The sequence below is a fragment of the Lithobates pipiens genome, unplaced genomic scaffold, assembly GCF_037356315.1.
Source record: "Lithobates pipiens isolate NorthernLeopardFrog02 unplaced genomic scaffold, aLitPip1_a1.2 Scaffold_27, whole genome shotgun sequence".
NCBI classification, from domain to species: Eukaryota; Metazoa; Chordata; class Amphibia; order Anura; family Ranidae; genus Lithobates; species Lithobates pipiens.
Window position 1 is genome coordinate 149,114,034 of NW_027507788.1, and position 17,063 is coordinate 149,131,096.

The 17,063-nt window shown below is 45.8% G+C and overlaps 1 protein-coding gene and 1 long non-coding RNA gene across 2 annotated transcripts in view; both read right to left on the reverse strand.

Moving 5' to 3' along the window:
• The window catches only part of FAAP20 (FA core complex associated protein 20), a 241,208-nt gene that overhangs the window by 207,298 nt on the left and 16,847 nt on the right, over positions 1–17,063 (reverse strand). The window lies entirely within an intron of this gene.
• The window catches only part of LOC143934229 (uncharacterized), a 35,318-nt gene that overhangs the window by 1,408 nt on the left and 16,847 nt on the right, over positions 1–17,063 (reverse strand). The window lies entirely within an intron of this gene.

Here is a 17,063-nt window from a genome sequence, read left to right on the forward strand (position 1 = left end):
CTGAAGAAATGTACTTAACTGCAACTTCCGAAAACATTGTATTTTAGTGGGCGAATGAACAATGTTTCCTACGACCGATTGAACCCATGAAAGTTGCCATTTTAAACTGTACAACAGTAAAAAAAAAAAAGCACATGGAGCAGTATGCAAGTGATAAGAATACGAACACAGCACAACTACTTACTTTTTTGAATAACTTGCTTGATCTTTCTGTACTGATCGTGCTCCCTCAGTTTAAGGGCTGACTAGCGTTTCCTCACTTGATCCTTGGATCGTCGTACCCCAAAATTCCTCTGCAGACTCTTCACAACTTTAGCCATGATTTTAGCCTCTCTCACATTTGGGTTTGGGTAAGGTCCATACTTCCCATCATAGTCGGCCCTCTTAAAAATGTCCACCATCTCTACAAAGGACATATTTGAGGCCTTAAATCTCCTCCCGGATCAGGATGTTTCTGGCTCCGGGCTTTCCTCATCCTCCTCGTTGCTGAAATTAGCATGCACCTGCTGTCTCTCCGCCATGTGCATTCCCCACTGCACTGAAAGAGAAGGGGCGCAGTGTATATAAAACGTAACACGGGTGCGTCGTACTTATGATCTGTGAGCAAAGGACGGAGTATCGGAAGCTTCAATCATTATAACGAAGGTGCAATTTAAACTTGGTGCATTAGTGGCCTATACTACTTATAGATTGAGGCCTATATTGGGTCAAGATTAGGAGAGTTTAGCCTGACATTAAGGTTTGTCTTGTGTTGTGTCTTGCAGAGAAAATGGATTGGTTCAAAAACCAAAGATTTCTACCAATCTTCATTGACAAGTACAGGGAGCTGCCCTGTCTGTGGCCGGTCAAACACCCACATTACAATAACAAAATAAAGAGGCAGGCAGCACTGGAGAAACTGCTGGAGTTGGTGAAACCGGTGGTCCCCAGAGCAACCATCAGCTATTTAAAAAACAAAATTGGTGGCCTAAGGAGCACATATCTGAGGGAGCGCAAGATGGTCCAGAATTCTCAGAGGTCTGGAGCTGCAGCAGATGACATTTATGACCCCACGCTGTGGTAATATGAGAGACTGCATTTTCTGTTAGACCAGACTGAAATCAGGGAATCCCTCTCAACCCTTCCTTCCACCCCAGCTGAGGCTTTTGATATCCAACCTGGGACTTCCAGCCAGGAAGAAGTGGAGGAGCCCAGCTTGAGCCTGGTATAGTATTGTTCTACATATTTTTTTTGTAAAAATTAATGAGGTTAACTAGATCTGATTATTGATCACTAATTGCTGATTTAATAAAGTGTTTTGCATATCAATAGACAGTAGTATCCAAAAATAATTGGGACAAGAATGAAAAATGCTGGGCTCAGAATGATAGTCTTTTCTATTTGTTAAGATTCATTCAATTTGCAACATTCACGAGCTGAAAATTGTGTGCGATTGATTAACCAAAAACTAAAAGTATGTCCCCTTTTCATACACAGGAAGACCTCAGCCAAGGGGAGGCCGTGGAATGTGGCAGCCAGGAGGCGGCAGGGGTTAGTGGCAGGCAGGAGGTGGGAAGGCCTAGGAGCCTCACAGAATCTCAGGTCCCTCCCCTCTGCCTTCCAACCAAAAGGCCCAGGAAGGGGAAGAAAGTGGAGGAGTCAGCGCTCAGGCTGATTAGGGAGGCTTCTGTGGCCCTCAAAACCACCCCCACTCTTCAAGAGGCCTTTGCCTCCATGGCTGCATACAAAATGCAGAAAATGGAGGAGGGGCAAAGCCTCATGTGTGAAGAACTCATTTATCACACACTAAATAACTCGCCAACAAAACCCACCTGTGTGAGTTTGGATCATCCTTCTCCTCCTCCTCCTGCCACTCCTCCAACACCACAGCGTGGAAGGAAGACCAGAGAGTGATGGCCTGGGTTTAGTCTGGTTTGACAAAAGATGCAGGCTCTTGTATGACCACAGCCTGGGGATAGATATATCATCTGCTGCTGTTTCTGATCTCTTGGACTTCTGGAACAGATTGTACTCCCTTATATATGGACTCTGCAGGCCACCAATTTTGCCTTTAAATAATTATTATTTGCCCTGGGGGCCAAAGGCTTCGCCAATTTCACCAGTTTCTCCAGCGTTACCTTCCGCTTTATTTGATTATGACTCCTAATAAAGTTTTTTTTTGTTAAAGAAATACTTGCCTATGTGTTTTACTTAAAAAAGGACAGTTTATTTGTGAGTAGGCAGGTACATTTCAATAATACAAAGTCAAATTAACAAGGGACACCAACACCAAACAACCTTCTCGAGATTAAAAAAAGATAATAATGGTGTTGTGGTAAGTTGACACACAAAACACACAAAAAAATAAAATTATGGAGATCACCAAAATAAAAAAAGGAGATCATGATTAAAAAACAAAAAAAAATACAAAAATTAAAAAAATAAATATTAAAAACAGAAATAAAAAAAAAACAATTCCGGAGATCTGACGAATAAAGAGATTATATTCATGAAATCAGGAGAAGTTTGTGAGAATGCACTGCATTAAACAATTTTTAACATTGTCGAATGTGCTATATATATTACGAACACTCGTTTTACCAGACCGATCGCTTCAGTCTTGTCTACACACGATCAGAATTTACACAATCAGATTTTGTTGTCGGAAAATTTTAGATCCAGCTCTCAAACTTTGTGTCGGATATTCCGATGGAAAAAGTCAGATGGAGCCTACACGCAGTCGGAATTTACGACAACAAGCTCTGATAGCACATTTTCCATCGGAAAGTCTGGCAGTGTGTACAGGGCATAAGACTGACCAGTAGAGGTGCGCATCTTCACTGGTCTCTCGATTCGATTAAGATTATCTGGCCAGCGATTCAATTCGATTTCACAATGCATCACGAATACCGACGAGCTCCCACCTCCCATTGGGCCGGATGCCCATATAGTCTTGCCAGCGCCGTGGACAGGCAGGGGAGAGAAGGGAGGGTTTGGGTGGCCACGTCGCTGGATTGTAGGACAGGTGAGTGTGTGTTTATTAAAAGTCAGAAGATAGACTTTTTGTAGCTGCTGACTTAACAAAATTGACTGCAACTCCGCTTTGAATTAAAAATAACCTCACTCCCTTAAAGCGGAGGTCCACCCTAAAGTGGACCTCCGCTCATCGGAACCCTCCCCCCCTCCAGCGCCACAATTGGCACCTTTCAGGGGGGAGGGGGGTACAGATACCTGTACAGTACAGGTATCTGCACCCACTTCCGGGATAGCTCTCTGCGGAAAGGGGCGTATATTACGCCCCTTTCCGCAAGTCCCGCCCCTTTCCGCAAGTGCCCCGCTGCCTGCTGGGTAAACACACAGATCCCAGAGGCATCGGGGACCGTCCTTATTGCGCAGCGCGGCTCGCGCATGCGCAGTAGGGAACCGGGAAATGAAGCCGAAAGGCTCCATTTCCTGATTCCCATACCCAAGATGGCGGCGGCAGGACCCGAGAAACGATCTACAGATCGGCTTCGGGTGCCGACATCGCGGGCGCGCTGGACAGGTAAGTGTCACTATTTTAAAAGTCAGCAGCTGCAGTATTTGTAGCTGCTGGCCTTAAAAAAAAAAAAAAAAACGCGGAGTCCCGGTGGACTCCCGCTTTAAAAAGCACACTACAGTTTACAGGCATTCACACACACTGCTGCTGGGAGGTAAGGCGGGATTACAATCCACAGCTGACAAACAGCCCTGTGAAGTTCCCTGTACTGTCTCTGTGCTAACAGTTCCCCTGGGCTTCCTTGTTTGCACCTTACAGCATACTAGGAGTTAACACAGCGGAATGTGCAAACGGGGAACTGTCAGCACGGAGCGTGTATGAGGTGTAAGTAGAGTACAAAGACATTTGTACTCTACTTACCGATGTTAAAATAACGGTTTTAATAAATCCTGTGTTACAATCAATTACGTGTCCTGCTGTATGTGCTTTTTAAAAAAATATGGAGCTTCTTACCACATTTCTCAGTGTGTGTGTGCGTGCGTGCGTGCGTGCGTGCGTGCGTGCGCGCGCGCGCAATACATGCCGCTCATGCGACTGCCGGCCTGCCTCACGTCTCTCCTGTCGTCAGCGGAGAATTCTCAGCCCCGCCCACCTCTCTTCTGATCTGATAGCTACAGTCAGCGGGCAAGGCTGGGAATTCCCCTCTGAAGTCAGCAGAGACGTGAGACGAGAGAGGCAGGCACATAAGCGGCATATATTGTACACACACACACACACACACACAGAGAAATAAAGGTATGAAGCTGCATATTTTTTAAAACGCAAAAACAGCGGGCACTTGATTGTAACACAGGATTTATTAAAACAGTTATTTAAAAAAATACACGCTCAGAGGGGCAAATCGGGATGATGCCGCATCGGGAAACCCAAATCGCCATGCAGCGATTAATTTCAGCAACCCTACTGACCAGGGACCTGAGGGACCACCTTTTAAAGAAATTACTGGCAATGTGTTTCCTGTGTGTGTGGGGGAGGTCCATCTTTAAAGGGCTGACCTAGAAGACTGGGGAAAAATTACTTTATTTGCTAAATTTTATCATAGAAATTTAAAAAAAGTGTTTTTTTTTCAAAATTTTCGCTCTTTTTTCACTTATGTCGCAATAAATAAAAAACCCAGTAGTGATTAAATACCACCAAAAGAAATCTCTATTTGTGTGAAAAATAAATTATACAAATTTTGTTTGGGTAGTGTTGCATGACTGAATAACTGGCATTCAAAATGTGAGAGCAATGAAAGCTGAAAATTGGTCTGGGCAGGAAGAAGGTAAAAGTGCCCTGTATTGAAGTGGTTAAATCATTATATAAATCACTAGTAAAAGGCTTGATTTAAATCAACTCGATTTAAATCACAATTTTTAAAGAGCAACTCATCTCTGTCCCGCAGCGGCTCCTCCTCTAACCGGCTGTTGACTCACAGACAATCCCGTTCACTGGTGATGCAGCAGGTGAGTGGATGCCTGCTAACAGGCGCTGCCACGATGGGTCTGAAAGGGCAGGTGCGCTTTAAATATAAGGCCTTATTCTTGCTGGTAGTTAGAATCTTTAATATTTTCAAACAAATGAAGGTTTCTTATTTAGAATAATAAGCTGTCAAGTTAGTAAAACAGCGATATCAGAACCAATTCAAAATTTGTATTGTACATAGACTTTCAAAACAATGGGATAAAAGAATATTCCTGAACTTTGTTTTACCTCATGGTCACTGTGAAATTGTGTGAATGCATTAATTGAGTGCATGTTTTCTCAGCTTGCAGAGCTTGAAATTCATTGAATGAGTTTACCAAAAATGTAAATATTGCAGACTATACAGCCTCATGCTACATAACTAAGCTCCATTTCATGCTGAATAAACAAAATTATTAATGTATCTTAAATAGAAAACTATCTTTACATAGACTTTTACTCCAAAAGCATTAAAATAAATTTGACAAAAAAAAAAAATAAATAAATAAAAAAAAAAATCATCGAATTTTATCCACCCTGTTCTCCATACAGGAGGTGTATTGAAGCTGTCATTACCAACAAAGAATTTTTTTACAAAGTATTAAATACATTTCAGTTAGCGCGTTCAATACTTTTTCCCTGTGTCATTCCATTTTATTACACATAACTTAACCACTTCAATACAGGACACGTATACACCCTTCCTTTCCAGACCAATTTTTAGCTTTCAATGCTCTCACACTTTGAATGCCAATTACTCAGTCGTGCAACATTGCACCCAAACTAATTTTTTATCTTTTTTTCATACAAATAGAGCTTTCTTTTGGTGGTATTTAATCACCACTGGGTTTTTTATTTTTTGCGACATAAGTGAAAAAAAATATATATATATTTTGTTCATACATTTGGGCCAAAATGTATACGGCTACATCTTTTTGGTAAAAATAACCCAAATTAGAGGATATTATTTAGTCTCTGTGAAAGTTAGAGAGTAGGGATGCACCGAAATTTCGGTCGCCGAAACATATCGGCCGAAAAAAAACGGCCGATAATTGAGCCGAAAATGGGGCGGGGGCGGAGGTGTATAGCGCAAGAAAGCCGCCTCCGCCGTCTGGTTCAATACAGCGCTGGGAACATCACAGCTTTAATTTCAATAGCTGTGTGTTCCCCCGTCGCATACAGCCCCTCCCCCTTGTTCACGGAACATTGATTGACAGATCACCCATCCAGATTGGACGGGGGATCTGTCTATCACAGTTCCCCGGACAAGGGGGAGAGGCTATATGCGACGGCGCGCGATGGGGGAACACACAGCTATTGAAATTAAAGCTGTGATGTTCCCAGCGCTGTATTGAACCAGATGGCAGAGGCGGCTCTCCTCTCTTTGCTGCATCACTGGCTGCACGGGGGCATCACTGACTACACAGGGGACAACACACTGGCAACACTGGCTGCACAGGGGACAACACACTTATCTCTTATGTCGCCAGTCTCTGACCACCTCCTGTACCATGTCCCCAGTCTCTGACCACCTCCTGAACCATGTCCCCAGTCTCTGACCACCTCCTGAACCATGTCGCCAGTCTCTGACCACCTCCTGAACCATGTCGCCAGTCTCTGACCACCTCCTGAACCATGTCGCCAGTCTCTGACCACCTCCTGAACCACGTCGCCAGTCTCTGACCCCCTCCTGAACCACGTCGCCAGTCTCTGACCACCTCCTGAACCACGTCGCCAGTCTCTGACCACCTCCTGAACCACGTCGCCAGTCTCTGACCACCTCCTGAACCACGTCGCCAGTCTCTGACCACCTCCTGAACCACGTCGCCAGTCTCTGACCACCTCCTGAACCACGTCGCCAGTCTCTGACCACCTCCTGAACCACGTCGCCAGTCTCTGACCACCTCCTGAACCACGTCGCCAGTCTCTGACCACCTCCTGAACCACGTCGCCAGTCTCTGACCACCTCCTGAACCACGTCGCCAGTCTCTGACCACCTCCTGAACCACGTCGCCAGTCTCTGACCACCTCCTGAACCACGTCGCCAGTCTCTGACCACCTCCTGAACCACGTCGCCAGTCTCTGACCACCTCCTGTACCACGTCGCCAGTCTCTGACCACCTCCTGTACCACGTCGCCAGTCTCTGACCACCTCCTGTACCACGTCGCCAGTCTCTGACCACCTCCTGAACCATGTCCCCAGTCTCTGACCACCTCCTGAACCATGTCCCCAGTCTCTGACCACCTCCTGAACCATGTCCCCAGTCTCTGACCACCTCCTGAACCATGTCCCCAGTCTCTGACCACCTCCTGAACCATGTCCCCAGTCTCTGACCACCTCCTGAACCATGTCCCCAGTCTCTGACCACCTCCTGTAAAAAAAATATTTTTAAAAACAGTAATTTTCGGTATCGGTGCTGTTTCGGTATCAGTTTCAGTTTTCGGCCTAGTGTATTTTTCATTTTCGGTATCGGTTTCGGCACCAAAAAACCCATTCGGTGCATCCCTATTAGAGAGTCTACAAGCTATGGTACAAATCACTGAAAATTGATCACACCTGATGCACTGACGGCCTATCTCATTTCTTGAGGCCCTGAAATGTCAGAAAAGTACAAAATAACCCCCAAATGACCCCTTTTTGAAAAGTAGACAGTTCAAGGTATTTAGCAAGAGGCATGGTGAGTTTTTTGAAGTTGTACTTTTTTCCCACAATTCTTGGGGAAATTAAGAGATTTTTTTTTCACAAAATTGTCATAATAACAAGTTATTTCTCACACACAGCATATGCATACTTCCAATTACACCCCAAAATACATTCTGCAACTGTTCCCGGGTATGGCGATACCACATGTGTGGGACTTTTACACAGCCTGGCCACACAGAGAGGTCCAACATGTAGGGAGCATTGTCAGGGGTTCTAGGAGCATAAAATTACACTCTAATTTCTTAACCACCTATTACATTTATGAAGGCCCTGGAGCCCCAGGACAGTGGTATTACCCACAAAATGACCCCATTTTGGAAAGCAGACACCCCAATGTCTATTCTATGAGGCATAATGAGTCTTTTGAATGGTTCATTTTTTTATTTTTACACAATTCTTCAGAAAACGTGGAAAGAAAATTCATTTTATTTTATTTTTTTACACACAAATATGTGAATTTATAAGATATTTCTAACACATAGCATGTATATAGCAAAAATTACACCCCAAAACACATTCTGCTACTCGTCCCGAGTATGGCGATACCACATGCGTGAGACTTTTACACAGCCAGTCCACATACAGATGCCCAAAATTGAAGTGACCCCATTTTGGAACGCAAACACCCCAACGTATATTCTATGAAGCATTGGCTGGAGATAGGTACTCGGGGGCACGCCGATGGCCTGCTGACAGGTACTCGGGGGCACGCCGATGGCCTGCTGACAGGTACTCAGGAAATCTGATGGGCTACAGATAGATATTCGGGTACTCAGATGGACTGTGACAGGTACTCAGATGGACTGTGACAGGTACTCAGATGGACTGTGACAGGTACTCAGGTATTCAGATGGGCTGTGGCAGGTACACAGATGGACTGTGACAAGTACTCAGGATGCCCCTGTTGAAGTCCTATGGGACGAAACGCATAGGGCGTGGTTGTCATGTTCCCTGTATTGCCTTTTTTATTATGTGATCACGTTTTTATTTTTTATTTTGTATTTGCTGATTTTATGCCAATAAACAGCTACGTTTATATTTTTATCTACACTATGGAAAGCCGTTTTTCTTTTTTGTCTCATATGTAATCCCCTTTACGAGTTTGGCCTCGTTTGTCACCGAGTTTTTTGGTTGGAGTCGATTCTTCTTTTCCATTACATCTGGACCTTTGATGAATTGGAACTTTGCGGATGGTACAGACCACTCCATCAACCAGAGGACCTACAGCACTTTCGATAGCGGATACACTTGCGGGGATTCATCGATCCATATATGCATGCATGACCTAGTGTACACACACAGGTCCAGTGGTTTCGGTAAGAGTACCCATCTTTTTTACCTACCTAGATGTCACTGATGTGAGATGTCTCAGAGATTACTTCCTGGTTCTTACGCCATGTAAAACACCACATTTCGTGTCCTTTGTGGACTCTAAGGACTATTTTATTCACTTAATATTTGGACTTTATTAGTTCCTTTTTTTCTTTCCAAGGTTTTATACTTACACTCATTTCCACAGCACTTTTCCAGCGCTACATTATAGTGTTTTGTTTATTTATTAATTTGGTCATATTCGCATGTAGCTGCTCGTTTTCACTTGTTTTTGGTTAGCGCAATATTTTTTCTTTTTAGGTACTCAGGTACCCGGGTACTCAGATGGGCTGTGACAGGTACTCAGGTGAGCTGTGACACGTACTCAGGTACTCAGATGGGCTAGGACAAGTACTCAGGTACTTTGATGGGTGGTGACAGCTACTCCTATGGGTTGTGACAGATACTCGAGTACTAAGATGGACTGTGACAGGTACTCGGGTACTCAGATGGGTGATGACAGGTACTCTATTTGGGGGCAGTGTGTTTTGGTGTGTGCTGTAAGCGGTAACGCTATGTTACCGCAATCTCCTCACACACGATCGTCGTGTGAGAAGGAGAACCCGGTAAAATCTTGTTACGGCGGCTTGTTTACACTGTGACCGGCTGCGATTGGATTTCATTGGCTCTTTACTGCGGTCGGGGTTGGGCTGTGTCAGGGTGACAAGCCGCATCCCTGATCGCCGCACACCCTAGGGGCGTGCAAGAGGGCAATGCATGAGACCGTCTGTGATTGGACACAGCTGGTCACATGGTAAAGAGCCATTTGTTATTGGCTCTTTACCCGATCAGGGATGGGCTGTGTCCGAGGGACACACCTCATCCACGATCACCGCAGGAGCAGCAAGATACCGAGGACGTCACATGACGCCCACCCAGGATGGGAGATCCCATCTGCGGACGTCATATGACTAGGGCCTGGTATTGAAGTGGTTACATGGGTTTTAAACCCTAGAGATTTTTCACCTTAATGCATTTTATCTATGCATTAAGGTGAAAAACCTTCTTGTGTGTAGCAGCCCCCCAGTGTCCCCGTTTTTCTTACCTGTACCCCATCTTTCCTGCGCCAGGAATGAGCACAACAGCTTTAGCCGGTGTCTCATGTCCTGATTAGAAAGATTTATAGCAATGCAGCCATTGGCTCCCATTGCTGTCAGTCAATCAAATCCAATGACATGGGAGCGGGGGGTGGAGTGCGGAGTCCTGCTTTGTCAATAGACAACAGCAGGACACGGGAGCGCGCACGGGTTCCCCCGAGGGAGAGCACTTCTCCGAAGGGTCGCTTGAGAAGAGGAGGAGGAGCCGAGAGCGCAGATGAGGGACCCCAGAAGAGGAGGATTGGGGCCACTCTGTGCAAAATCAACTACAGAGGAGGCAAGTATGACAGGTTTGTTTTTAAATTTTCATTTAGATATCCTTTAATTTCGGAATTTATTTGTTTTGGTTTCTTTAGATGTATGGCACCTTACAATGCTGTGAAAAAGTATTCGCCCTCTTTCTGATTTCTTTTCTTTTTTTGCATATTTGGTACACTTTTTTTTTTCCAGAAAAAGTTTAAGAGTAATATCATCACATATTTGCATACATTCTTGGTAAGGAATAACATGAACATCTAGTAACAGTACATGTGTCAAAAGCACATCCCTTAAGGCATAACTGATTTTCAAAGATATTTAATAACAAACTGAGCCTTAAACATATACTCGTTTGGCCTGAGTGTAGATGGGCTATTGGCCCTTCAGAGGAGGGACCCAGAGAGTCTACGCGTAAGTCGTAAGTGTCTTATGCTGTGTAAAAAACTCTGGTGGGAAGGAGGTAGTGTGTCCGAGCCTACCTGTCGACTGTATGATAGATCTGATACAGGGATGCGGTCTCGGACCACAAGCATCCCTGATCGAGAAAGATCTATGGATGCTCACGGACATTTTGAGGTTCAAGGGATAAAGGTATGGGTTGGGGAATGTGTGAGGGGGAGAGTGGAGATGGGAGAGGGGCTATCATGTTTCCAGGATTCATGGTATTCCTGGATCTGACATTATATAAAGCGATGGAGGGGGGGGGAGGAGTTTGCACGACTGCCTGGGGTTGGGGTGGATATTGCCTTCTATATTTGGTGATGACTATATGTGATGTTTCTGGCCTGAAGCAAGTCTGGGAGGGCTGCTGATGCCAGAGAGTGTTTGTGGGTGCATTCTAACTCTTGTATTCACGTTGTCAGAGTTGTGATAAGTGCATTTCTGTCTTTCTTTCGTTTGGCCGAGATTGCGTTAAGTTCCACTCGAATGGTGCTTTTGTGGGCTTCCCACAACACCATAGATGAGGTCTCTGGGTGAATTATTTTCCTGAAAATATGATGGATAGACGTTTCATTATATCTGTCACTATAACTTCGTCTGTTAATAAGGAGGGGTCTAATCGCCATATAGGTGCCCTGCTAGTGACATGTGCAATGTCTAGTGTCATTGAGACCGGGTGATGGTCTGAGAGATACATGGGGTGGATCGAAGCAGCAGTCAACACCGGTAGACCTTTCTGAGAAAGAAAGATACAGTCCAGTCTGTAACAACTGTGTGGGGTGGAGAAGTATGTGTAGTCCTTTACGTTTGGATGTAGCATTCGCCATGAGTCGTGTAGCGATAGGTCTTGTAGTTGTGTCTTGATTGTCTTAAGTGCTTTGTATGGCATAGTGGATGTACCAGTCGATGTATCGTTCAGAGGATTGAGTGGAACGTTGAAGTCACCAAGTATAAGCATACCTTCCTGGAAAGTGGATAATTGGTTCAGGGTGTTAGTAAAGAAAGACTTGGCCAGTGTTGGGTGCGTATATATTGGCGAGTGTGACGGGCTTGCCACAGAGCAAGCCTTTGATGAACAGGAAACGCGCTTCTACATCTGCGTAGATGTCTTTGACTTGGAATGGGCAGTGTCTTGCAAAGAGGATCGAAACCCCTTTCGTTTTTTGCTACTTGATTAGTTGCATGGAAGGCGGTTGGAAAACGGTAGTTGGAGAGTTTTGGGATGGAACCGGTCTTAAAATGGGTTTGAAGGAAGGTAATGACCGCTCTATCCCTGTGTAGTGAAAAGAGAACTCAAGAGCACTTCTCAGGGATGTTGAGTCCGCGCGTGTTTAAGGAGATAATTGTGATCTGTGAGTTGGTGGGAGGTCGTCGGGGGGTTCGGCATTGCTGGAGGTAGCAGCTGCGTTTCGATGTTGCACAATAGTGTAGTAGCTATAGGAGGTGTTCAAACTAGAGAGTCGTGTAGGGTGGGGATTGGGTATTGTTTGTAGTGACAGAGACTCGCACTTGATATCTAGAGGATAAGGGGTTTATGAAGGTGAGTGGGAACAAGTGTGGAGGGGTTTAGCGGAAGGGTGACCAATAGGTGATAAAAGCAAGTGGAAACGCGTTTGCGATTGATGGGAGGGCCCTTTGATGAAGGGGCCCTTATGTGTAGGTGTAAGAGTTCAGGGATTAGCAAGAGCCTGCTTGCCAATCTGAGGGAGGAGGGTATTAATGTTTGGGTGTAGCTGAGTCGGTTCAGTGGACTGAAATAGGCGCAACCATGTCTTCACAGGTATTGAAGATACGCGTCCACTGAGTGGGGGTTGGCTAAGTACGATGGAGATCGGTGGGATTTGCTCTGGGAAAGAAGAAGCCCGCCTAACGGAGAGGTAATCGTTTTCTTATACTTGGGGAGGTTGGTATATCAGGGGTGGAGTGAACTGGAAGTAGAACTTGGGTCCTGGTCGGATATGATGTCCACTGTTCAAGAATACTGGGAGTTGGAGGTGGCATTGCGGGGGAGTTATCAGAACGTCCCGGGGTATGCTTAATAGAAGGAGTGGAGGGGGAGGGTATGTGTGATGTAGCTGTGGATATTTAAGTTGCGCATGAAGGGTAAAAGCACAGGTATGGCTTCTACTGGAGGTAAGAAGGCTTGATAAGAAAGCTTGATGCATTTGCTACAACTGCTTTAGCAGGTTGCAGTACACATATTAGCCACCAGGAGTTACTATATGCTAAGAAGGATGTCATACCTACATAGTAATTTAGTGTATAATGTCAAATTATCAGCATTGCAGGATAGGCAAGTCAGATCAAGCACTCAGATTGCAAAAAACACATATTAAACGTAATAAACCTCTAACACATATACATTGCAACTTGCATCATATAAATGGGTAAGTTCACCCCTGTTATCTTGAGCATGTCTAGGTCATGCTTAGCTGAGGAGGAGTACAAGCATGACAGGGTAACGGGGCTCATAACAGTAACTGTGAAAAATGTAAGTGTGTGTGGCATCTAGGCCAATAAGGGAAAGGTCTTGGTGTAAACTTCCCGCTTCACCGGCATCGGGGGGGGGGGGGGGGGTGTCAACTCCAGATTGTGTACGTCTGGAGATCTGTAGGTTTGCTTGCGTAAGTACGCCGGGGAGTTGTGGTACAGGTGCCTTGGATCCCGCCTTACCTTTATAACAGCACGGTCGGGTCCTCTATGAGTGCAATTCCAGACAAATAGGGGGTGTAGTAACTCCTGTCATGAGCCCAGACCCTGAAAAATTTCCTCAGTAGATAGCCCAATTAGGTGATCAGTATCAACAGGACTGTCTTTTTGCTAGAGATTTAAGCCACCAAGCAACGGGAGGTGAGAATGAGGCATGTGAGAGACCGTGTCAATTCACTTTTCCCAACTGAGTCATTAGGGTTTAAGTTCGAGCTTGCAGCAACGTAGGACAGCCTGCCTATCTCTGGGTTTCATGAACCTGTCAGGGGAGGCATTGTCCATGTGTTGGGGTGTGTCTTTTAGCACCAAGGAGATAGGGCTAAAACCAGTGTCCCCTCGCTGCCCAGGACATAGTGAGGAGAAGAACCATTATAACAGATACCTTAGCGTCTCTTGCGGTGTCCACAGGGTTGGTGTAAGGTGTTTGAGAAAGGGCAGAGGCAGAATTCCACATCGCGGAACTGGGGGGGGGGGGGGGTTAAAGAAGTGGTGTAGTGGCCAGCATGTAGGAGTATCCTTCTTCGTGCTAGTGTCCAGCCATTGGAACCCCACAAAGCCTTCTCTTAAACAATGTCCCAGTAGCCTGGATAGGGGTACAGTGAATGTCCGAGTTCCCGTTCAGGCATGAGTAAAGAGGGAGGGGGAGACGATAAGAATTGCATAAGGGACAAGGTGAACAAGCGGAATCCTAGCATACTCCTGAGAATCTAGTGCAGATCTAACAGATCGTGGGAAGGGGATGTTCAGGGTAGAGAGGGTTCAAGCAACCCGTTTGGCAGGATTTAGCGGTATAGAGGCTCCATATAGTACGTGAAGGGCCGGGAAGCCTAAGCATGATGTAATAGGGAGGTTGTGAGAACTTCCAGAGTAACAAAACTTATCTGAGTCAGACGTCCGGTAAGTCTCCTATTCACTGATCCCATTGCGCCCTCCTGGAGTGAGGAGCCTTGGTTGGACTTGCGCCGTGGTGTTGGCCAGTCGCCGATCCTTGAGCACGCGGATCAGATGGAGAGCGGTGTCACCTGGAGCGGGAATCCTGAGTCTCTATGAGGTCGTCCTTCAGGGCAGCTTTTCTGGCGGTGAAGGGCCGGAACTCCGCATACCAGTCCGGGACTTCAGTGTAGGGTATCTCTAAAGTCTCACAAAAGTGGTGTAGGTCTTCTGGTACCGAGAAGCGCAGGGCGGAAGCTGATAGGGCGAAGGGAAACTTCCATCTGTATGGTATCTCCCTGGCCTTTAGTACCTCAAGGAGGGGACGGAGTTCTCTGCGACGTTGCAAGGTGATATTTGACAGGTCCTGGAAGAGCTGTAGGACCGCATTGTTGTGAGTTAGTGGATCGTGCTCTACGCAAGATTTCCTTCTTCAGTTGATAGTCTATCACACAACAGATCACGTCCCTAGGGGGGTCCCTGTCTCTCCCCCTGGGGCGTAAGGCATGATGAATACGCTCCATGCCTATTGGGGTGGTAGGTGGCCTATCTAGTAGTGAGTTGAAGAGGCCGGTCACTTCGTCTTGGAAGTGGTCCGCGTCTATCGCTTCTGCCAGTCCTCTTATGCTGAGGTTATGTCGCCTCCCCGGTTGTCTAGATCCTCGATGTGACGGTTCTGCTCCCTCAGTTGCAGGGTGTGGGTGTCCAAGACTTGGCATGAGCGGCAGAGTATCGATGTGTGGGCTGTAGTGACATTCTCCACCTCCTGGACTCTCCCTGCGATCGCTTGGATATCCACCCGTTCATCGGAACCCTCCCCCCCTCCGGCGCCACAATTGGCACCTTTCAGGGGGGAAGGGGGTGCAGATACCTGTACAGTACAGGTATTCTGCACCCACTTCCGGGATAGCTCTCTGCGGAAAGAGGCGTATATTACGCCCCTTTCCGCAAGTGCCCCGCTGCCTGCTGGGAAATACACAGATCCCAGAGGCAGCGGGGACCGTCCTTACTGCGCAGCGCGATTCGCGCATGCGCAGTAGGGAACCGGGAAATGAAGCCGAAAGGCTCCATTTCCTGATTCCCATACCCAAGATGGCAGTGGCAGCACCCGACATACGATCTACAGATCGGCTTCGGGTGCCGACATCGCAGGCGCGCTGGACGGGTAAGTGTCACTATTTTAAAAGTCAGCAGCTGCAGTATTTGTAGCTGCTGGCTTTTAAAAAAAAACCGCGGAGTCCCGGTGGACTCCCGCTTTAAATGACTCTAATTTTATTATTACACAAGGATAACCTGAGTAAATACAAAATGCAGGTTTTAAAATGATGGTTCCATTTATTAAGCCATAAAAATCTGTCCAAACCTGCCTGGCTTTATGTGAAAAAGTAATTGGCCCCTAAACCTAATAAATGGTTGTGCCACCCTTGGCGGCGACAATGCAATCAAGCATTTGCGATAACTGCCAATAAGTCTTTAACATTGCTGTGGAGCAATTTTGGCCCACTCTTCTTTGCAAAATTGTTTTTATTCAGCCACATTGGAGGATTTCCCAGCATGAACGGCCTTTGTAAGGACATGATACAGCATCTCAATTGGATTTAAGTCTGGGCTTTGACTAGGCCATGCCAAAAATAGGATTTTTATAACAGCTTAACTGTAAAATGCTTTTCTTTGATTACATCATAGGACACAGAGCCTTAAGTATTTACTTAGTGGGTTATAGCTACCTTCAGGTGTTGACACTGGCACACCCAATACAGGAAGTTGACTCCCCTATATAACCCCTCCTCCTTCCAGGAGTACCTCAGTTTTTGTAGCCATGCAATATACTTAAACCCCATAAAAGAGGGGCGGGACCTCTGTGTCCTATGATGTACTCCAAGAAAAGGATTTTACAGGTAAGCCATTATAAAAATCCTATTTTCTTTATCGTACATAGGACACAGAGCCTTAAGTGTTTACTTAGTGGGATGTCCCATAGCAATGCTACCTGAGGGGAGGGAGACACAACCCATAGGGCACCCCCAGATCTTGAGGACTTATACTGCTGCCTGCAGCACACTGCGTCCGAAGGAGATATCCTCATTCCTTCTTACATCCACTTGGTAAAATTTTGTGAATTTATGGACCGAAGACCAAGTTGTGGCTTTGCAGATCTGAGCAAAGGAGGTCTGGTGACGCACTGCCCAAGAAGCACTAACCTCTCTGGTAAAGTGCGCCTTAACTTGAATAGGGGGAATCTTACCTCTTAAATCATAAGTTGAATTATAACTTGCCGAACCCACTTAGCAACAGTGGATTTTGACGCTGCCTGTCCTTTTTTAGGACCCTCTGGTAGAATAAATAAGACATCAGTCTTACGAATCTGAGCAGTTTTCTTTAAATTGATTTTCACTGCTCTCACTACATCAAGACAATGTAGTGACTTTTCTTTCCTGGAACATGGTTTTGGGAAAACACGATGGCAGGATAATATCTTCATTCAGATTAAAGCCTGAAACCACTTTTGGCAAAAAGCTTGGACCAGGGCGTAACACCACTCTGTCCTCATGAATAATCAAATATGGCTCTTTACAAGAAAGAGCACCCAATT